The sequence below is a fragment of the Malaya genurostris genome, chromosome 3 (genome assembly GCF_030247185.1).
Source record: "Malaya genurostris strain Urasoe2022 chromosome 3, Malgen_1.1, whole genome shotgun sequence".
Taxonomy (NCBI): Eukaryota; Metazoa; Arthropoda; class Insecta; order Diptera; family Culicidae; genus Malaya; species Malaya genurostris.
The window spans coordinates 90,528,771-90,552,520 of record NC_080572.1 but is presented as its reverse complement, the minus strand read 5'-3'; the positions used below and the strand labels follow the sequence as shown (position 1 = coordinate 90,552,520).

At 38.8% G+C, this 23,750-nt stretch overlaps 1 protein-coding gene across 1 annotated transcript in view; it reads left to right on the top strand.

Annotated features, from left to right (window-relative positions):
• LOC131434802 (ankyrin repeat and BTB/POZ domain-containing protein 2) overlaps positions 1-23,750 on the top strand; it is a 257,444-nt gene that overhangs the window by 96,419 nt on the left and 137,275 nt on the right. The window contains exon 3 of the mRNA XM_058601961.1: positions 743-764. The gene's annotated coding sequence lies outside the window, so the exon portion shown is untranslated. The remainder of the gene's footprint in view (positions 1-742; positions 765-23,750) is intronic.

The following is a 23,750-nucleotide window of genomic DNA, read 5'->3' as shown; positions in this document are numbered from 1 at the left end:
CGTTGAACTATCTTATCTACTTGAAAAAATAATCGCGACTGGCACATTGACCTTGTACTGCCTGACTTTGCATAGGTATTCTCAACACATAAGTCATCGTGTGATTTCAGCGCATTTCAAGCAGAAATCAATGACCTCATATGAAAGCAACAACGTTGAAAATAAAATACCTCCTGTTGAAACTTCCAGTCTCACTCTCATCCCGAGCACATGTAAGAGGCGATTGTGCCTTAATGTGTAGTACCTCACATCAAAACGGATACGCCCGAACTAAATCCTAACCGGCAAGCTACACGGAAGAATAGACATAAGGCATAAAAATCCCTAACTAATAGCCGGGATTAATTTTAACTAGATTGAAATGGTTTGTTTTGCCTTCTGACTTTTCGCCACCGCTGGTATTGCCGTGATGGATCTTTGGCGTAGCCGCATCGAGAATAGATCCATGAAGAAACGAGCTGAAAGCTGCTTACGTGGATACTCACCGGGAAGGACGTTACGAGGCTTAAGGTAATCGCCTTAGACATACTCACGCCTGCCAACGCAACAGCGGGTAGCTGGAGGAACTTATCGGTGAGCGATCTCGACTGTGAACCGCAATAAGTGCTTCGCTTAGTTGTTATTACTATTTTAAGCTGAAATATATTTAAGTGCGTTTCTTTGTGTTATTTCATATTTTATTGATTAATTCAACTGCCATACAAGTAATTACAACTGATTATTGTTTTCTTTTAAATTTCAGGTCACGCATAGATTTTCAAAAGGTAAGCACATTTAAACTTTCAAAAAGTTATCAAAAATGACAAATTCATCGAACCGAGATTACATATGACCAATAAATAACCAATGTCGGTCCCAGAGCAATCAAACTTCAGATGCACCATCATTTTTATTGCTGCGGCTCACGTTTAGAAATGTGCGTTGCACTGCGATGAGTGCGGTTATTAAAAATTTGACCTTCTAGAGAAAAGCGTCCCTCTACATTCGAAGAGGGATCGGAACTATTGAGTAGCTCTATAACCAAAAGCCGTAAATTAAGTTAATTTTTATTTCAACAACAGAACATGTAAATCATTGCTGGAGGATGGTTACCACAATCATTTCCACTCATCTGGCGTCAGATTTTAACATTGCCTTGGATTATTGAGCACTGAGCCAGTCGGTAATGGATTTCTTTTGGCCTCACCGAGATCAAAATATGTGTACTCAATTTTATCGGAGATTACTCTAACGACACAATCCTCTAGCCTGGTATTCAATTTCACCCGAATGCGACTTCCGGTTGAGCGTTAAAAAAATCTATGTCAAGTCAGCGTTCTAATAGGTGAAGATGCAAAAAGTTCCATAAAACTAGTAAGCGCTGGTGATATTGGAAAAAAATTGGAATGCATTACGGTTAATTTGAGCAGATCTTGCAAAGCAAAGCCTTGATATTACAATCATGTAGTGGAATTTGACCTTCTGGTTTAACAGACTTCGGAGCCGATTCAGAGTGTACAGAACCGTTGCATGGCTGGTGCTACGATTCTACTGACACTACGAATCCTTCCAGGTCGGGGCTTGAACATACGACACCTGGTTTGCAAGACCTGTGCCCTATGCATTGAACCGATAACCCGGGACTACGAGCAGATCTTGCACTCTCCACATTGTCATGAAATATACTTCCAATAAGAAATCAGTTCTTCTGAAAGCTACACTGAAAATAATCCTTACGTTCAATCCAAGTGCGTGCTGCATTTGAATGTTCAAACTAAATTGAAATTGATTTACTTTGATTCGACGAATTTAGACTTAAAGCTTGCTTCAAATAGAATTGGAACAAAGACAATTGCCTGTATTTCAGTTATTTATTATTGTATTCAAGATCTTTTTTTATACAAATGTAGCGTTTTCTTCATACTTTTAAGAAAAAATACGGATAAAATTATTCGTCACGGTTTTGAAGGAATTCTCGAATTTTTCCTGTAACACGGCTCAGTAGGCGGCGCACACCTTCTTCGTCCATCGTTTTAGCTATCTTATTCCACCAGGTCGTCATCTGATTGATGTCTTTGACAACGTTTCCCTTTGCCTTGAGTCTCCTCTTCATGATTGCCCAGTATTTCTCAATAGGGCGGAACTGGGGGCAGTTGAGTGGGTTAAGGTTTTTCGGAACAAACTGGACCACTTTCTCTGCATACCATTCTTAAACGGCTTTGCTGTAATGACAGCTTGCCAAACCTGGCCAAAACATTACAGGATGGTCGTGGGATCGAATGAACGGCAAAATTCGTTTTTGGAGACACTCTTTTTGGTATAGTTCCGATGTCATTGTCTTATTTGTAACGAAAACTTTCGTTTTTTTGCCGCAGCTGCAAATGCCCGGCCAAATCATAAATTTTCTTGCAAATTTGTCGGCAAAAACAAATTTAAATTTGGCTGGAACATCCCCCCGAGCCGTTGCCAAGTAAAATTTTTGACCTGGGATTTGACCGAAGTCAGCCTTGACACAGGTTTCATCGTCCATCAGATCACACCCGTTGAACTTGGTCAGCACCTGGTCATATAGTTTCCGAGCACGAATTTTGACCACACTATTCTGTTTCATGGTCCGATTTGGCTGTTTGCTAGCTCGATACGACTTGATTCCTTCCCGGAGTCGAGTTCTCCTCACGGTACTATGGACAGCACCGAATTTTCTGGCCAAATCACGGTCCGACAGATTAGGATTCCTCTTAATCGTCTTCAAAATCTTACCACGCAATTTCCGGTCGTCAGTTCGACTCCGACGATCGGCTTGAGGCTTCCGAATCGTCGTCAATGTTTTCTTATACCGTTTGATAACGCGCCATACGGTATTTCTGGACAATTTCAGCTGTTTAGCTAGCCTAGATGCAGACCACAATGGATTTTCCAAATAACTGTGCACAATATTTTTTCCTTCTTTCGGCTTCCATGTTGATTGTTTACAAAGTACAGTCGATTTTCGGAATGTCAAAAATCATACGTGAAGCTGACAAAATTCCCGACACGTGGGCGCCAAGAGCTTCCAAATCCGTCCACCAGGAGCGCCACAATATGAGCAAAAGTTTGTTCCAATTCTAAATGAAGCAAGCTTTAGATATAGATTTATATACCCACCATTGCAAACATTTCGGTGCAGTTTATAAGCGTGGTCTATTCCTAACCATAACGAGAAATGATGTAACTGAACTATATGAATTTGAAGAAATAATAAAATCCAAATCATGTTTGTTTATTGTTGGTGTATTGTGGCAATGTGGTATGTTTAATGAGCCTTTTTTCATAAAACCTTTAGATGAATTTGACGGTCCAGCTGTAACAGTACATTATTGCAAGGATATATTATATTTTAGAAAGAGATACGATTTTATGTTTCAAGAAAATGATTTGTGAATAAGCAATACATCTTTATCGAGGTTAGGGGCTGTCCATAAAAGACGTCACGCTGCAAGGGGGAGGGGGGTGTTTCACAAAACGTGACCTTTTGTGACAGGGGGAAGGGGGGGAGGGTTGTTGGAATGTGACGTCCAATATTTTCAATGAGCGCATCATTTAAATACCTAATTATATTACTGCTTTGCTCTATTTCCTGAAAAAATCTCCACAATAAACGTTTACATTCTATAGAAAGAAGAGTATTAGCTGATGTAAAAGCTTCTCCTTGTAAATTCGGAAATGAATGATGCAGGAAATCATTTCTGTTGTAATTAGCAAAAGTGCACGGAGGGGCGAGTAAATTAGCAAAATTATAAGTTTTGCCTAATATAAGTAAAAAACGATGTCTTCAAACGGTTTAACTTGAGTTATGAACGGACAATTTTAGTCAATGTATATGAGTTTGGGTGCACCAATCGCTTAGAATTATGGATTTTTTAACTTTCGGAATTCTTATGATAGGTAGCAGATGTGGAACATAAATCACACAAAGAATGAATTAATTTCAAAAAGTTTGTTTGGTCGGTCGCATCGAAATTTCATGCTTCTCGATGTATTTAAAATTCATTCAGCAATACCATGTTGGCGGAGTAATATCAATAAAACCAGCAAATAACATTAACATATACGTTGTGATTATCAATAATTATAATCATTCCTTTCGTGACCGTCGTATCGATCGGATGGTAGTTTGCATTAGAGCAGCTGTGCGTTAATCCATTCTAATCCGTTTCAAGGTCATTTAATATCAGATCTTTTGTCGTGAGCTTGTGCGGTAGATCAATACAGTATAAACAATAAATACCGTTAGACAGTGCCGGGTGCTATTGTGTTAAAACAATAAGAACAGTGAATCGACGTTTAGTGTGGTGCCGTGAACCGGTGCTGTGTGCATATTTATTCTCGGAGGTCGTTGTAACTAACGCTTGGCCTCAGCGGCCGAGTTGCTACGGATCATTAGCTAAGTATAATATTTTTTCCCTTCGTGTCCCTTTATCGTCTTATATTTTGACTCCCCCTATAATTTGCGCGGAACCTCAACCGCGCTATGGCAAGTCCATTAAATTCTCCCCTGTCCCCCGAAGATAAAATGGAAACAGATTTTAAATCTGCCCCAAATAGTAAAACTCACCGGGTTAAACAGTATCCCGAAGAGCCTTCACCCTCGGCCGGCCTTTATGTGGTTTATTTTCGGACCAAAGAGAAGAATAAACCGCTTAATATTTTGAAAATATCTAAAGACTTGGAGTCGAAATATGCAACATTGAAATCTATTTCAAAAATTCGTCCCGATAAGCTCAGGGTCTCGTTGACCAGTCTGAAACATGCTAATGAGATCGCTCGAAACGATCACTTTACGCGGGACTACCGCGTCTACATACCAGCTCGCGAAGTCGAGATAGACGGAGTGATCACGGATCCAAGTCTGACATGCGAGGACATTCTCAAACATGGGGTCGGATGTTTTAAAGATCCCTTGCTTAAGAATGTCAAGATACTGGACTGCAAACGTTTGCATTCAGTATCGATCGCCGCGGATGGGACAAAGTCTTATCCCCACTCGGACTCGTATCGGGTGACCTTCTCCGGCTCGGCTTTGCCGAAATTCGTTCTCCTGGCCAGGGTTCGTCTACCTGTACGACTTTTCGTACCACGGGTAATGAATTGCACTAGTTGTCAACAACTAGGACACACAGCTTCCCATTGTGGAAATCGGCCCCGCTGCTCGAAGTGTGGAGAGAGTCATGCGGATGGCGTTTGCGACAGAAACATTGAAAAGTGTCTTTATTGTGGGGCGGCCCCGCATGACCTCACAGCATGTTCTGCGTATAAATTGCGTGGAGATCATTTGAAACGATCTCTCAAGCAACGATCAAACCGCTCGTTCGCAGAAATGCTGAAAATCGCCACACCACCTGAACAGAACCCCTACACCTGTTTGTCTACGGACGATTGCGACTCTGACGATCCTCAAGAAGGTACATCTTCAACTGTCCCTCGTAGTTTTAGGAAGAGGAAAAATATATCATCTCCTAAACTCCCTAGAAAGGGTTCGAAGATATCTCTTGAAGGCCCTCCAAAAGTAACAGCAGAAGGAAGTGTTGGTAAAAAAAACGAAAAGAAGAAGCCAAAAGCTCCTAGTTCCGGAGACTTGATATCGGAGAAAGAATATCCAACACTTCCGGGGACACCCAAAACCCCGAAAGTCCCCAAGGAACCAGAAAACACATCAAGTGCTGGACTTGTAAAATTCAGTGACATTGTGGACTTTATATTTTCCGTCTTCAACATTTCTGACCCCCTAAAAGGTATTTTGATGACTTTCCTGCCAAAAGTTAAAATGTTTTTGATGCAGCTGACTGCAAAATGGCCCCTCCTCTCAGCAATCGTTTCCTTCGATGGCTAATTTTTCGAACGAGGTCAAGGATTCGATCACTGTTTTACAGTGGAACTGTAGAAGTATCATCCCGAAAATAGATCCTTTTAAATACTTAGTAAATAATCTGAAATGTGACGCATTTGCATTGTGCGAAACTTGGTTAACTTCTGATGTATCACTAAACTTCCACGATTTTAACATTATTCGCCTGGATCGAGATAATCCCTACGGAGGAGTACTTTTGGGGATCAAAAAGTGCTATTCCTTCTTTCGAATTAACCTCCCCTCGATATCAGGTATTGAAGTTGTCGCATGTCATGTCACAATTAAAGGCAAGGACCTTTGTATTGCTTCCATCTATATTCCCCCTAGAGCCTCAGTTGGGTACCACTGGCTCAGCAGTATCATGCAACTTCTTCCCGCACCGACGTTAGTTTTAGGAGACTTTAACTCTCACGGTGCGGGATGGGGTTGTCTTCATGATGATAACAGATCAGCTATGATCCATGATATTTGCGACAACTTCAATATGACAATCTTGAATACGGGAGAAATGACACGAATTCCCGCACCACCAGCAAGACCAAGTGCGCTGGACTTATCCCTCTGCTCGACATCGCTACGGTTGGATTGCACGTGGAAGGTAATCCCTGATCCCCACGGTAGCGATCATCTGCCTATCGTAATTTCAATCGCCAGCGGATTAAGACCATCGGAAACAATCAATGTTTTGTATGACCTCACACGAAATATTGATTGGAAATGCTACGCAATATCGATATCTGAGAAACTAGAAACAACACAAGAACTTCCTCCGGAGGAAGAGTATACGTTTATGGCTGGCTTGATTCTCGACACTGCGATTCAAGCTCAGACGAAACGTATACCCGGCGCGAATACTAACATTCGTCCTCCCAACCCGTGGTGGGACAAAGAGTGCTCATCACTGAATGCGGAAAGATCTTTAGCATTCAAAAAGTTCAGAAAATATGGAACACCTGATAATTATAGAAATTACGCAGCGCTAGATAAGCAAATGAAGAACTTAGTTAAAGCAAAGAAACTAGGTTACTGGCGACGGTTTGTTGACGGATTAACAAAAGAAACATCGATGAGCACTCTTTGGAACACAGCCCGACGAATGCGCAACCAAAACACAACGAACGAAAGCGAGGAATATTCTAACCGCTGGATATTCGATTTCGCTAAAAAAGTATGTCCTGATTCTGTTCCGGAACAGAAGATATCCCGCGCCGCGACTTCGAATACAAACGAAACACCGTTTTCGATGGTAGAGTTCTCACTTGCGCTCTTGTCGTGTAACAATAAGGCCCCGGGGCTAGACAGAATTAAATTCAACTTGTTGAAAAATCTTCCTGACTCTGCCAAAAGGCGCTTGCTGAATTTTTTTAACAAGCTCCTCGAGGGTAATATTATTCCACACGACTGGAGACAAGTGAGAGTTATCGCCATTCAAAAACCTGGGAAACCAGCCTCCGATCACAATTCGTATCGGCCGATTGCTATGCTTTCCTGTATCCGGAAGTTGTTCGAAAAAATGATTCTCTTTCGTCTAGACAATTGGGTCGAGACTAATGGTTTACTTTCAGATACACAATTCGGCTTCCGCAGGGGTAAAGGAACGAACGATTGTCTTGCGTTGCTCTCAACCGAAATTCAAATGGCATTTGCTCGTAAAGAACAAATGGCATCAGTATTTCTAGATATCAAGGGGGCTTTTGATTCAGTTTCTATAAATATCCTATCTAAGAAGCTGCACCAGCATGGTCTTTCGCCGGTTTTGAACACCTTTTTCCATAATCTATTGTCCGAGAAACACATGTATTTTGCACATGGTGATTTGTCGACAATACGATTCAGTTACATGGGTCTTCCTCAGGGCTCATGCTTAAGCCCCCTTTTATACAACTTTTACGTAAACAACATTGATGAATGTATCAACACATCTTGCACGCTAAGACAACTTGCCGACGACAGCGTTGTGTCCATTATAGGACCCAAAGCTACCGATCTCCAAGGACCATTACAAGATACCCTCGACAACTTGTCGACATGGGCTCTTCAAATGGGTATCGAGTTCTCTACGGAGAAAACTGAGCTGGTCGTATTTTCAAGAAAGCGAGAACCAGCACAATTACAGCTTCAACTAGGGGGTGAAACCATAGCTCAGGCCTTCACATTTAAATATCTCGGGGTCTGGTTCGACTCCAAAGGCACCTGGGGATGTCACATTAGATATCTGAAACAAAAATGCCAGCAGAGAATCAATTTTCTTCGCACAATAACCGGAACTTGGTGGGGTGCAAACCCAGGAGACCTGATCAGGCTGTACCAAACAACGATATTGTCCGTAATGGAATATGGATGCTTCTGCTTCCGATCCGCCGCGAACACCCATTTCATTAAACTGGAAAGAATTCAGTATCGTTGTTTGCGTATTGCCTTAGGTTGCATGCAGTCGACTCATACGATGAGTCTCGAAGTGCTCGCGGGCGTCTTACCGTTGAAAAACCGATTCTGGGATCTCTCATATCGATTGCTAATCCGATGCGATATCTTGAATCCGATGGTGATTGAAAACTTCGAAAGGCTTGTCGAACTCAATTCTCAGACCCGTTTTATGTCCTTGTATTTTGATTACATGGCTCAGAATATTAATCCTTCTTCGTTTGTTTCCAACCGTGCTCATTTCTTGGATACTACTAATTCTACTGTGTTTTTCGACACATCCATGAGAGAAGAAATTCGTGGAATTCCGGATCACGTGCGCCCTCAAGTGGCCCCAAATATTTTTTATAATAAATTTAGAACAGTCAACTGTGAAAAGATGTTTTACACTGACGGATCAAACATCAACAGGTCCACAGGCTTCGGAATCTTCAATCAGAACATCACCGCTTCGTACAAACTCAGTGATCCGGCTTCAGTCTACGTCGCAGAATTAGCTGCTATTCAGTACACCCTCGAGATCATTGAAACCTTGCCCAAAGACCATTACTTCATTGTCACGGACAGTCTAAGTTCAATAGAAGCTCTCCGCGCAGTGAAGCCAGGAAAGTATCCCCCATATTTCCTGGGGAAAATACGGGAACATTTGAGAACTTTATCTGAACGGTCTTTTTTAATATCGTTAGTCTGGGTCCCTTCGCATTGTTCCATTCCAGGCAATGAAAAGGCAGACTCATTGGCTAAGGTGGGCGCATTAGAAGGTGATATTTATGAAAGACCAATCTGCTTCAATGAATTTTTCAGTATCTCTCGTCAGAAAACTCTCGAAAGTTGGCAAACTTCATGGAGCAATGGCGAACTGGGACGATGGCTGCATTCCATTATCCCTAGGGTATCGACGAAACCTTGGTTCAGGGGGATGAACGTGAGTCGTGACTTCATTCGTGTAATGTCTCGGCTCATGTCAAACCATTACACCTTCAACGCGCATCTCCGGCGTATTGGAATCGTGGAGAGCGGTCTCTGCGCTTGTGGTGACGGTTATCAGGACATCGAGCATGTCGTATGGACGTGTACGGAGTATCGTGACGCCAGGTCTTTATTAAAGGACTCCCTAAGGGCCCGAGGTAGACCACCTGAAGTTCCGGTCCGAGATGTGTTGGCTAGTCGGGATATCTCTTATATGCTTCTTATATACCAGTACCTCAAACACATTAATATCCAAGTGTAATCTGTTATACCTCGCTCAGAAAGTATAATCTCCACCTACAGGTTCGACACTAACATCCGCCCGATTCTCTCGATCACCGTCCCTGTCCACCATCTTCATTGGAACTAACAAGATCTTTTTTTGTCACTAACTTTTCGTTCCCCCCTTCCATGTCTCTTCACCATCTCGATGGCAACTAATTAGATCTCTGTAGTTTTCAGACATTTTGTTTCCATACCCCCTATTTACCTCGGTTTTCACAATATTTACTTTTTTATTTTCTCATCTCTTCGTAACATCACCATCACCGCCTACGGTCCTACGCTCCAGACGATGACCAGCATGCGGGCCACCCGCCGGGCCTTCGTAGCCTGGGGGTGTTTCCCGCGGACCCACACGGACCGAAGGATGCGGCCAACATGGACATTTGCAAACGCCATATGGGAGACCCTCATGCAATATCCAATTCACCGGCATTACATAATGATACTATTCTAGTTTTAATATAGTCGTAATTAAGATTAGTAAATACCCTTGGCATCTTAGAGCTTAAGCAGTGTGCCTTAAAATTGTATTATAATATTGAATAAAAAAAAAAAATAATTATAATGATAAGAAAAACATGTTTAATCATGAAGCATGTCATGCAGCTGAATAATTTACCATGTTTAGCTTGAATATCATACACAGAAGTAACAGCCCGGGTAGAAGTGATTCGCAAACCAATTATTAAAACCAAACATCTGAATGGTAGAAAATAACATTATTTGGTTTGCAATAAGAGTTAAAATATTAAAAATTATTGCAAAGTCTGCATGAGACAATAGTAATAAAATATAAAATTCTGCTATTGTAACATCAAAGCAAGAGCAAAACATTTATAGAAGACGATATTTTCAGTAATTTGACTTTCTAACATTGAGAATAGTATATCATAAGAATTTCTCTTATCTGATTTTGATGCAGTTTATTCAATTGTATTCCATTTGAAAAGGAACCATTAGATCAATTGTACTTAATGAAATTGGTATGCCTCATCTATAACAAAATAAGATATAATTACAAATCTTGATGCTAAATAAATATTGTCTAATCTATCAAGAAGATTCCTTCGATGAAATATCAAGAAAATATGAAGTATTGCTATGACAGCATAGGAACATCAAGACAAGATATGATGGTAAAATTTGTTAGTAATTTGATTTTGGTTTACTATTCACATCTACCCGGGAGGAGTGCCCCAATCAGATGGTAATAACAGAATTATAACAACTGGAGTAATTTATTTCAGAAATATTTTGTAACAAATTTTGAAATATTTTTGGCTGGTAAGCTGTTAAAATAACAAAAAAGACTCTGGCGGAAACAAAATCGTAACAGATTTTGAAACGTTCGTATCACAATTAATATTGAATTTGATATAACTACAGAAGTCCGAGAGCATATAGTTATAATAGTTGTAATAAATTAGATAACATATTTAACACAGAAAAACTATATCACAGCCAACTTTTAGCATCGTTCTTAAATGAATAATTTATTTAGTGATCTGGTTTCTTGTTTCAGTTTTTTTTTTTAAATTCTGATCATTATATTTCGATATAAAGCAAACGGACGAACTCATTTTTCCAATTAATGAACGTTATCATGAGTGCACCATCATAAACATTATCATCAGCATCAACCAGCCGGAAGTAAAGCAAAGTCTTTTGTCACTTTAATCACTGTGTGGTGTGAAATACTTTCTAAAACTAATTTTGCATGAAGCATTGCTATTGCGTAGAGAATGCTGTCAAATTAACAATATCAATGTGATTACGAACCAAACTTATAATTTTCATGAAATTTTCATTTCAGAGAAGCTGATCGAATCATCCAATGATTGAACTTACATGAATCAAGAATCATTTTAGCTCAAAATCACTACCGATTTTGTGTGACGGAAGATTAGTACCGATTTCGATCGATGTGATTAAAAGATTACTGATCAACTGATCTTGAAAAGATTAGATCAGACGTGATCTTCATTGGGAAAGATCACAAACGATTTTCTTCGGTAGTGATCTCGATTTCATGAGGTTTTGATCTTTATTTTCTCAGCCCTGTATGCTACACTAAGGAAATATTATTCCTAAGCATAAGAAATAATATATCTGTGTTCCCCTATGAGGATTAAAACAGATGATTTAAATGTTTTATCAATTCCCATCAAATAGTTTTGTTAAATTATATAACTAATTTTTTTTTATGCGATATTCACCTAACCAGAGACCATTTTTGTAGAAACAGAAAATGAAAATTATAGAATGATAGTACTCAAGAGAGAGCAAGAATGTGAATATATAGAACGGAAAATGAGAGACGTGACAGAGGGTCATTTAGGCAAGCAGAAATCTTTTAGTAACTTAACTTTTACCTTCTACCAGAGGAGTCGGGCTTAGGCATCTGAACAATGCGAATCGCCCAAGTCTCTGGTATGTCGGAAAGTAGTGATAAAGGTCTTTTACCATTTACTATCCGAACCGGTAAAAGAAAAGTTACTAGAATTTGTCACTTTTTGCTTGCGACGGCCTTATCACACACAATGAGTTCTTCACTGCATGGATGTTTTTTTTTTCCTTTATCTCTATACGGCTAGTTTAACATCGGAATGGAAGGTTTGTTCGAACTATTGCTTATGTGCCCAGAGTCACAGCGTGTTGGCTGTTTAGTCCAGGTTGTAAGCGGCGTTCAGCAGCGCTCCACTCACCGCTACCTGATGGAAACCCATCATATTACCTTTTTGCTTTTTTCTTTTTGACGACTTTTTCGCATTGTTCAGATGCCTAAGCCCGACTCCTCTGGTAGAAGGTAAAAGTTAAGTTACTAAAAGATTTCTGCTTGCCTAAATGACCCTCTGTCAAGTCTCTCATTTTCCGTTCTATATATTCACATCCTTGCTCTCTCTTGAGTACTATCATTCTATAATTTTCATTTTCTGTTTCTACAAAAATGGTCTCTGGTTAGGTGAATATCGCATAAAAAACAAAAAAGAAATATTGACTTAGTCGTCAAAAAGAAAAAAGTATATAACTAATATTAATATCATAACTTCGATTTTTCCCTCATATTTTATTTATTTTGAATTCGTAACATGTGACATAGGGGGGGAGGGGATCTTTGCTGCTGTGATAATTTGTGACAAAGGGGGGTGGGGAATCAAAAATTGCCAAAAAAAGCGTGACGTCTTTTATGGACAGCCTTTTAGCTATAAGCAAGACTGTTTAAAAATACTGCATATCATTCTGTGCACGTTTCTTGTTATAAAATAGCTGATCGGAATCATTTTGGTGAGCAAAAAAAAAAGGCGGGTGGGTAATGTCAGAGACATAACTGGATGACGTGAATACGAAGTCAGTTTCTCTGACGTTAATGATTCTGAATTTTTTAACTGAAATTCAGGAACCGAATTTTTACTTGATTTGACTCGAATGCTAGAATTGATACCTGAAACTGAATTTCGATGTTAGGTTTGGGTATTGAATTCTGAACCTGAACTCGGTAACTGAGTTCTGAATAGTTAAATTCATCATTCGAGAGCAGGATTCTTTTTCGGTTTTGAACTCTGAACCAAGCACTGAACTCTGGACCTAGATTCTGATCCGCAGCTGAATTTAAGTTACAGAATTTCGGCCTAAATTTCGTTTTCAAAGTCGGATCGACAATTCAAATTTGAAGTTTGTTCCTGGGTTTTGGATTTTGGATTTTCTGATCTGACATTTTAGTTCCAGAATTCAGTTTTAAAATTCACATCCAAGGTTCAGATCTCGAATCAAACTTGATTGAAAAATTCCGAGTTTTTCAGTTTCAGCTCCAGAATTATGGTACTTGATTCTGGCCTTGGATTCTGAGCGAGGAACCACATTTTGAATCTGGCTTCTGGAATTGGAAAATATCAGGTATTGGATTCTGAAACTGAATTTCAGAACTAAACCCTAGAATTGGATTCTGATCTTTACTAAACGAGTCAACTATGTAGGCAGGAATAAATGAAGCATCAATAAGAAGAGCTGATTTTGTACAATGTTCCCCATTGTTTTGTAATTTTCGTTGTATTTTGCCACAATGCAAACGACCAGCACCAGAATGACGCAATCGCTCTTGTTTGAAGCGAAACTGGCTCGGCGAACGTCCCCCAATCGATTCAATATTGAATTGAATTCTTGATAGTTATAAAATTGGAACTGAGCTCTGGACCTAAACCAACCGGAAAGATGCACTTGTTTTACTTCCTGCACAGTCAACTGCGCAGGGGCTAGAATGAACGAAATATATAAGTGTTACCATTTTATACATACTGGGTACGAGAAAATTTTTTCATAAATTGCTGATCATATTTCTGATGGCATGTTGCAAAAATTATGTTGAAACGTTAGATACAACAAAAGATATTCACGATCAAAAACTTATCACTCTCTCAGAGGGTAAATTCTGGAAAGGCGCCCCATAGTAAAGTAAGTCGTCTTCACGACAAAAACAATCTCCATACTTACAACTGCTCTGTCAACCCTTGCAAACTAGCAAATTGAAGACTTCTTGGGGTGATTCTGGAATTATAGGATGATACATTTTTAAAAATCAAACCGATATAGAAGATGACAATCCCGAAAAGCTTTAAAGTTGAACTCAAAACTAAAGCAATTTATTCGTCATATGGCCATACGAACCGGTTTGGATTATGCTAGTTCCTGAATACCGGCTCTGGAAGTACCTTAAATTACCGTAAACTCTAAACTCGATTGTCACACTTTTAGATTCAAATTCGATCCGATTTGCAGTTTCGACATTACAGAGTAATGAGTGATTAAAATCTCAAATTGCCGCTTAAAACGACGGTCATTAAAATATTGTCATGAAAACTGAAACACCGAAGAATGTTGATGCAAAAAATACGTGCGGATTGATAAAAAAAAGTATCATCTCACTGCTAGGGGGATTAAACACGTTTTTTTCTGGTTATCGCCAAGTTGAAACGTAGGAGACATGCACGGAAAGTCTACAGAGCACCTGAATATTGCATACAGGGCCGGTGAAAAATGTTAAACCCAGGTGGGTAATTTTTCATACTGCAGAGAACAACCCACTATTTCGAAGTATTTCTCTATTCTAATGGAAATGATATTTATCCCTAAAAAGTGCAGTCGTTTTTTTTAAATAAAATAAAACGTTTAATGAAATGCGTAAAATAATAAAAAAATAAACTATAAAACGTTTAATGAAATGCGTAAATTAGAAGTTTGAAGAGTTTTCGGTACTAAGTTTTAAAATAAAATTTCGCATCTAAGGTTTAACATGGTTTCAAAATCACTGCCAATATTTGTTTTCAATTTCAACCTTCAAAGAACATTTAACATCAATAGCATCACGAACACTGAATCTATCGACATATAAGTGACGTTACTAATTCATTTATGAAAAATGGAAATAACGAATTCCGTGTGTTGCTAAAACATTGCTTTTTAAGGGGAAAAACGCGCAAGCCCAGCTATAGCTTGAGAAGTATTTTCCCCACTAGGATCCATTAAAAATGAAGGTTTGTGGTATCCTGATTTTGAACGTGGCTCAATGAAGCAGTCAACCGGAAAAATTAAGCAAGTTTTGATAATCGTGATGTATGAACGCAAAATCAAAGTTTGTGAGATCGTTAGCACATGTAATGGAAGTTCTTTTACGATCTTGTACGAAAATCTGAGCATAAAAAAATCGTCACCAAACGGATCTCGAACACGGCCGCTCATAATCAACAAAAGTCTGCCGCAATAAAATGGAATGCGTTGGTATGGAACAGTGGGCGAAACATGGATCCACTATTTTTATCCCGAATCATACCAGCATTCAGACTGGGAAAGCCATTTGAAAACGTGACAGGTAGCTGGAACAATCATGGCATGAGTTTTTCAGATATTCGAGGTATAATTAGCATCGACTATCTTGAACAGGAAAGTACCATCAAAAGTGAGTCACCGTTAACCAAGACAATGCACCATGCCATAAGTCAATGAAAACAATGACAAAATTAAACGAAGTGGGCTGCGATCTGTTTCCTCATCCACCTTCTTCTCAATTACCTAGCCCCAGCGATTGCTTGTCATTTGCGGATAAGATAAGGACACGCCAGCGAAAAATTTTTGGCTCGAATAAGACAGTCATCGCCGCAAAGGAAGCCGATGTTTAGACCAGTGACAAATCATTCTATAAGGATGGTACTGAAAAATTATGAAAAGTGCTAGAACGATTGTATGTCATTTGAAGATGATAATGTTGATGAATAAAAAATATGCCTGCACACGAAATTATGCTTTTCTGGTTGGTTCCTGGACTGTTTGAACGATGTGTTAGCAACTTTTACTTCTTTCTGAACCACACAGAGTTCAGGTTTATTCGATACAGAGTTTTGGTTTGTATGAGTGATTTTCTTAAAAGCGAACACACTCATTGAAACGCAGAAATTTAATGGAAACCGTGAGCTTGTATGTATTTGTTAGAAGAAACCACGACAAAGATTTTCGTTACTAACTGAAGTTTCAATCACCAATTATCTGCAATATGCTTTTATAGATATAGATTCATCTACTCCAATCGAAGTGTAGAAATAATTCGTTGAATTTTCGAGAATCCGCGACCCCGATACCTTAAAATTATATTATATTATTGAATTAAAAAAACGTAGTCCTACGTCAAAAGATTTTGAGTGATTTTCTTCATATGAAGATATAGAAGGTGAGATGTGACAAGGTTCATTTCATCATGCAGAAATCTTTTAGTAACTTAACTTTCACTTTTTACTAGAGGAGTCGGCCTTAAACATTTGCCTGAAAATTCCGATGAAGGTCTTCTACTATTTACTATTCCGGCAAAGCTACCAAAAGTCGTTACTTTCTACTTGCTACTGCATTCTTCTTTTGCCGGTTCAGAAAGTAAAGAGTGAAAGACCTATATCAGTATTTTCCGGTATCTCAGAGACCCGACTGATTCGCATTGATGAGATGCTTAAGCTCGGCTCCTTTGCTGGAAGGGAAAAGTTAAGTTACTAAAAGATTTCTGCCTGCTCAAATGACCCTTGTCACGTCTCACCTTTCTGCGGTATATCTTCACATCCTTGCTCTACGTTGAGAACTAGCATTCTATACTTTTGATTTTATTTATTATTCCGAATTACAACAAAAATATTCTTATTATTATGAATAATGCTAATATTTCCATTGTTTTTTGTTCGAAACTGCGAGATATATTTTTTTTGTTCAGTTTTTTGTTAAACTGCGAGATATATCCACATTTTATGATTTTTGTAAGAAAGTTCATATTCTAATATTTTTGTTCAAAAATGGATACCGACATAAATTCGAATCGTGAAATGCGGGGTTAAGCGATAGATAGTTCGATCTGGTGATGTCTTACCAGCTACCAGGTTGTCTATTAAAAATATAGAATGTGAAAGATAAAATATTTATATGAAAGCTCCATCGGTCCTGATCAATAACACTGGCGTTCTCTAATCCTTAAAACAACAAAAGCATCTAAATAAAAGTTTAGTCCCATATGCAAAGTAGTTGATATTAATTTTGGAAAAACAAATTATGCGAAATGATTTCTAGTAATAAAGATTTACTATCTCCAGAAACGATTTGGTGCGAAATGCATCGAATAGATATGATCAATTCCGGTGGTATTTCAAATTGTTTGAACTGATCTTAGTAAATAGTCTGTTAAGACGATTACAAAATTTGAAGAGTTCCACTGAACTTTGGATTTATCATTGATTACAAAACAAGCTTTTCGTTGGTTTTAAATTCCGATGCAGAATTGGACCTATGGTTACGACAGACCTTTTAGCATAGCTAATGCTGAAGATCCTGGTAACTTTAAAAATCCTTTCAGTTTGAAGATGGCAAAATCAACATTAACTGAAAGTTTCATACAATAAGAGTAATTTATTTGAATTTCAATGTTAGTTAGGTGTCAACAGCATTTTATTATTTAATTTTAGTTATTCAACGATAGTTTAAATTTCATTAGATAAATGATTTGTCATAAGACCATTGGTTTCTGTTTATTTTACTTAATAAAATTATCACTGCTTGTTGTGAATAACATTGACGGCAGTTGTTGTATAAAAAATTCCATTCCTCCGGACAACGTGCTTTTGAACGCATCGTGAATTATACTATCATGAAAATAACAACCCCACGAGTTGAATGTGCCATTTTGCCGCTGGATGGATACTGATAGGATCAGTGTTACTTTAGCAACCGGGATTAGTTATTCTGCCCGAATGAGAAAGCTATCAGACACAGCAAATAAATTAGGTCATCGTCGAAACGTGCCGGTAAATAAGGGCAGCAACGCAGCAGTCTTACTCTTGGCCGCACGTTTCTCGGTACGAATGGCAACAGCTCATAGCACACGGACGGAATTAAATTTGAAGAAAACTATAGGTGATAAATGGTATGGAATCAACGTTAATTGAAAATTATCGCCTTTCTCGCATGTTTTCCTCTTTTTTCGACCCTCAGACCATGGCAACGGGAAAGGGAAATAGCCAGCATGGAAAAATATGATCACACAGCTGCAGCCTAGGAATGCCCCGTAAAGAACCGTGCATTTGCGCAGGCATTCCTTTAGCTAAGGCTAATTGCGACATTCGATCTACCCGATCGTTTCACTTGCCGGTGCGGTCGCGGCCATGGTGATGGGTTCGAGCCACTTGTCTGCAGAGGCGTCGTGAGTATTTCGAAAAGAGCTGATTTCTACTGTACCAGCACGCTGAGTGCACAAAGAGGATGGGAGACCGTTTTCAAGTTACAATTAGACGACCGTGCTCATTATGCTCTATTTGAACAATCAAGTGACTATAATTTACGTAATCGATATGAATGTTATTTCCATGTTCCTCGCAAAGCGTTCCGATGAGCTATTCGTAATGGTTTTTCAGTAGTAATTGAAGTCGGTTTGCAAGAAGAGATATATAAAAAACGTCAATTAGACTGATTGATTTCGAAACAATACTTGCCTTCCTTTACGTCCTCAATCGTCAATTTTATGGATTTAACATTCCTTGGAATTCTTTGCTTACCTCTATCTAATCCAAATATAAATTTCAAATTGTTACTAATGAATGAAGCAAAAGCATTTGTAACCTTTAGAAAGCAAACTGATTAAATTAAGTGGCACCGGACAGTTCAACTTGATTGACTAAACCTGCGCTTATCTTTCATACGCGCGTTGGCATAAATTAGAAAATAATTACAGCCGTACGTGAACGGGAAGGGGCAGGGACTCTTTCGCAATTCATTAAACCGAAGGTTCCCGCCACAGTTCCTTCTCGGCGGCACAATTTCACTGTAATACGTCTAACGGCATCTGGGCGATGCTATGCGAAGACGCCAACATCACACTGGCACAGGAATAAGATGAGCATCTTATAGTTGTTTTTATTTTACTTCAACAGAAACCGCAGTTATCAGTTTATCATAGTCTTTTTTTTCCTCCTAGTGATTGGTGTTCACAGTTCCGCTAAGGCTGTAAATCTTGAACATTTGAAAATTTATTCCCCTCGGGACGTTCCACAGGTCGAAGATCGTTAAAACAAGTTTTATTTCCCATATGGGTACGCGATCCGAACAATAATTCGAATCTTTTTCTCGTAATCGATCTAATCGTTCTAAAATTAAATCGTCTTTGCTATTCGTCGGACCGAAATTTCACCCCAATAATGGCTTGGAGTGGTAAGCTAAAAAGCAACTAAAAAGTATCATTAACATACAATCCGGCCGAGTTTTCAACCTGTTTGTGTTTGGTGATCGTACCACCTTCCTGTTTATGGCTACACCGTCTTCAATATTTCCTTCTCATTTCCACTAAGGACAAAGATACAAACGGTGGAAAGGAAAAAGAGCGGACCGAAGGGCATGAAAATAAAATAAAGCCAAAAGCGTTATCGATCTAGCAAACGCTCATTATACGTCTACGGCAGTTATTCCAAATAACACATAAATCAGCAATAAAAGTTGTAAACATCAAGTGGCGAGATGTACGAAGAAGGAGCAAAACAAAGGTAGAATAAAATTTGTTTTTAATTTTAAGGTTCGTCGCTTTTCAATCTCCAGGGTATGGCAGCTCTGTGCTTCTCATTTCGACTCACTTTGGAGAACAATTAGTAAACTACATCTTCTAACTATAGCTACTAGTTGGAGGGCAATTGTCGGATTTTTTAAATGAAGCATTTTTTTTGTCTTTCTTCCATATGAGAACGTGCTTGAAATTCAATCCAAATAATTACACCCTAAGACAGTAACGATGTTTCTTAGATCAGAATATCCAGCAAAGTGTCGTTATATCGAAAAGGATATCAACACAGTTGAAAAATATTTAAATTACGCAGATAAAAATATTTTGTGAATTTACATACATTGTCATGTACATATATGAGGTAGGTAATTGATTGAAAAGTTATTTTACAGTTCTTCATTTTTTTTAATATACTTTGAAAGCGTTTTTGCCGTTCTAATATAAAACGGTTATACAATCACTGTGAAAACCGATTTTTGAACGGAGGCCCGGACCATTGGACTCAGTTCGTCGAGTACGCGAAATATCTGTGTGTATATGTGCGTATATATCGTGTTTGCACTAACTTTTCTCGGAGATGGCTGAAGCGATTTTCACATAATTAGATTCAAGAAAATACTAACGGTACCATACAATATTCTTGAATTGTGTTTGGATCTGGTAGCACCGGAAACAGTGGTCACGAACTCTAAAACTCCAAAATTTCAAACCGTTTGTTATAGTCTACCGGTACTTACATGCGGGGGAAGAATAAAACACAACACCGCCTCTACAAGCGAAGTACGCTGTGTGTGGTGTTCGGTTTGGTACACGTGGTGAAGAAAACGAAAACCAACACCGAAGCTCGATTTTGAAAACACAAGCGAGTCCATCGGCACCGAGCACACAAGAGCACGAGTTTTCAACCGTATTGAAGAAACCAGATTCACGGCACGAATGTCTGTTACCGGTGTGCGATTTTTGTTGAATACGGTGCTGAGATAGGAACAATTCTTAGCCACCTTACGAGATGTGCACCCGAAAGATAGATAGAATTTCAATGCACTTAAGATTATTTGAAAAGACATTTGCATTGGAACTTCACGATGTACCTTATGATAAAAAAAGAACCGAAACAGCAACACTTTTATACACATTCTGTCAAATTTTGACGCATATCGTACGATTAGTTTTTGTTTGGCGTCTATACAAAGAGGTTGAAAAATTTTCGTGTGGCGATATTTATAATGGATGAAAATTTAGAACAACGTGCGTGCATCAAATTCTGTGTTGCAAATGGATTTAAGTGGTGTTCCGAAACGTTGAAAATGTTAGAAATGGCCTTTGGTGAATCGTGTCTAGGAAAAACACCACATACAAGTGGTATTAACGCTTCAAAGGTGGTCGTACAAGCTTGGAGATCCCTGGCCGCCCAACAACATCTGTTACTGAAGAAAACATTGAATCGGCGAAGCAAATCGTGTTGCAAAATCGTTCTGTACCGATTAGAGAGATTGCTGTGTTGTTGGGCATCTCTTATGGATCAGCCGGACACATTTTAACTGATGTTTTGGGTTTGAAACGCGTCACTTCTCGGCTGGTGCCAAAAAAGCTGAATGCGCCGGCTCACACAGCGTTGGTTGGGTCGCAGTTTTTGGCCAAAAACTCAACCAATATCATCAACCAAGCACCGTACTCTCCAGATATGGCCCCGTGTGACTTTTTCCTCTTCCCCAGACTCAAATTGCTATTGCGGGAAATGCGTTTTGAGACCATAGAGACCATAAAAGAGAATTCGCTGCGTGAACTAATGGCCATACCTTCGGCGGCCTATAAAACTTGTATGGAAAATTGGATCAAGCGTTGGCATGCATGTATTGCCGCATGAAGAGAGTACTTTGAAGGCGATAATAAAGAAATTTAATAAAAATTGAAATTTTGCGTTTTTTGATAAAATTCCGGTTCTTTTTTGATCATAAGGTATATTAAATTTTTACAGCCGGTTGTGCAGTAATATCGCACTGGTGGTGTAGTGATGTCAATTAAAATTGTAAATAATAGTATCGTGACCAAAATTGATGGAAAATTTCCCTGTTTAGTTTCAATTTCATATTCAAAAGTAACAGAAGTGCAGAATTTCGCTTGGTTCGTTTATTTTCGAATTTGGTTTAAACGAAATAGAGTAAGTCAAACAACCACAATGAATTCAAAGACTTTTGTGCCGGAAACAGTTATTCAAAATGTCCAATGTGAAACTTTCATCGATTTCTCGTTAAATGATGTAAACAGTTTTTTTTGTTCAAATATAACAAATATAACAGTATTGTTCATTGCAAAATCAATGCATTCCGATTTAATTTTACATCGATCATGGTTTAAAATCAGATTTTCGATTCAATTTATATCTATTTCATGGTACTATTGGTGTAAACCAACGTGAAAATTTAATTATATTTTTCGGTGCAACCTCGACACAATAATATTTATAACGAAAAAATTCAAAAAAAAATTATAGGATTGTGTACGAGATAATACTGATCACGATGATATTAGAAGACACAGTTTGAGATGATAGATTCTAATTCTGTGGATGCGATTTTCTTATACGCGAACTCACACATAAACTCGTTGAAGCAGCGATTTCAGATCTATGGACGTCTCCGTAGACCTAGGGGTCGGAGATTTTCTACAGGTCTACGGATCCATAGAAAGAATCTACGGAAACCGGTTTTTTTTCTACGGAAACTGTTTTGCCTGGTGAGCAAAAAAAGCATTCTCTTGTACGTTTCGTGGTTGACATTGCTAGAGCTTCCAGGTAAAATGTCAATCTACGGAAATGACACTACAACTATCTTGCATCGCTACGTAGAAATTCCATTTTCTGGTGCGCGAAAGCAACCTTCTCTACGGCATTATGGAGCAGTACCGAATGCAACTTGGTTCGATACTGAACACTGCCAAACGAGCAGTTGAATATTCATCAAGTTGATTACAAAGCATTCAGTAAAAACCATTCAAGCGAAGAGGTTGTGTTTCGATTATACTGCTCGCGAATTAATGGCTGCAGATAGTTAAAACTGCTAGTGCTAATAGCCAAGGCAATATTCGGGCGTTTCCCGATTGGAAAGCTAACAACGAAGGCCATCCCGTTCATACGCACGGAGGTTTAGAAATACAGAGGTGCCATCGCATAAAGGTGCGAAGACGAAGGGATGCAAAGGCACAGAGGTTCTAAAGCAACCCAGTGCTGATCTAACAGGTACCAGAATTTGTACGTTGCGTAGGATCGAAAGAGCCGACATATATCGTGAGGTGCTACACTGCAAGGATCACATTTGATCGTCACCAAGAGCAATAGCACTGTACCTGGAGCCAGGTACAGGCAGCACACCAAGTTCAGTAGTGACCACAACGACGGCAGAGCAACTGAGATAGCAGAAGACGATACCAAAAGACTGCCAATTGGAAATCGTTGGATGAGCTTTACGTCGTTCTTTACGATAGAGGAACAGAGACAACAGCAACAAGGTAGATTTAATTTAATTTAATTTTTTTATTTCTGTTATAACTGAAATTTTACTTTACAAAAGTTTTCATTTTGCTTTTATAATTTACAAAAAAAAACAGTTAATGTAATGGATGATCTCATGGAAGATCATCCGAATCCGATTCCGGATACTACTAAGATCTTAAATACTCCAAGGGCTAAATATTAATTAGAGGGTACCACTGGGCCATGGATAGTCTATTTTCGAAAAAAAGGTATTAAATTTGATGCAAATTACAAAGGAATTGACATCATTTTTCAAAAGTTGAAGGAATCTCTAAAATTAATAGAGATAAAATTCGAGTTGTTGTTAACGACTTGAAACAGGCAAACGATATTGTAACCTGTAAATTATTTGCTGTTGAATATAAAATTTACATTCCATCGAAAGAGGTGGAAATTGACGGGGTTGTGACTCAAGCAAGTCTGACAGCCGATGATTTACTTAAAAAAGAGTTAGTCGTTTTAAAAACTCCATGCTTGAAGGAGTTAAGATACTCGAGTGGAAGCAATTGTACTCAGCATTTTTTTCCGATTGAATTAAGTCTTATCGTCCCTCAGATTCGTTTGGAGTTACATTTGCCGGATCTGCGTTGCCTAGGCATGTCTATATCGAT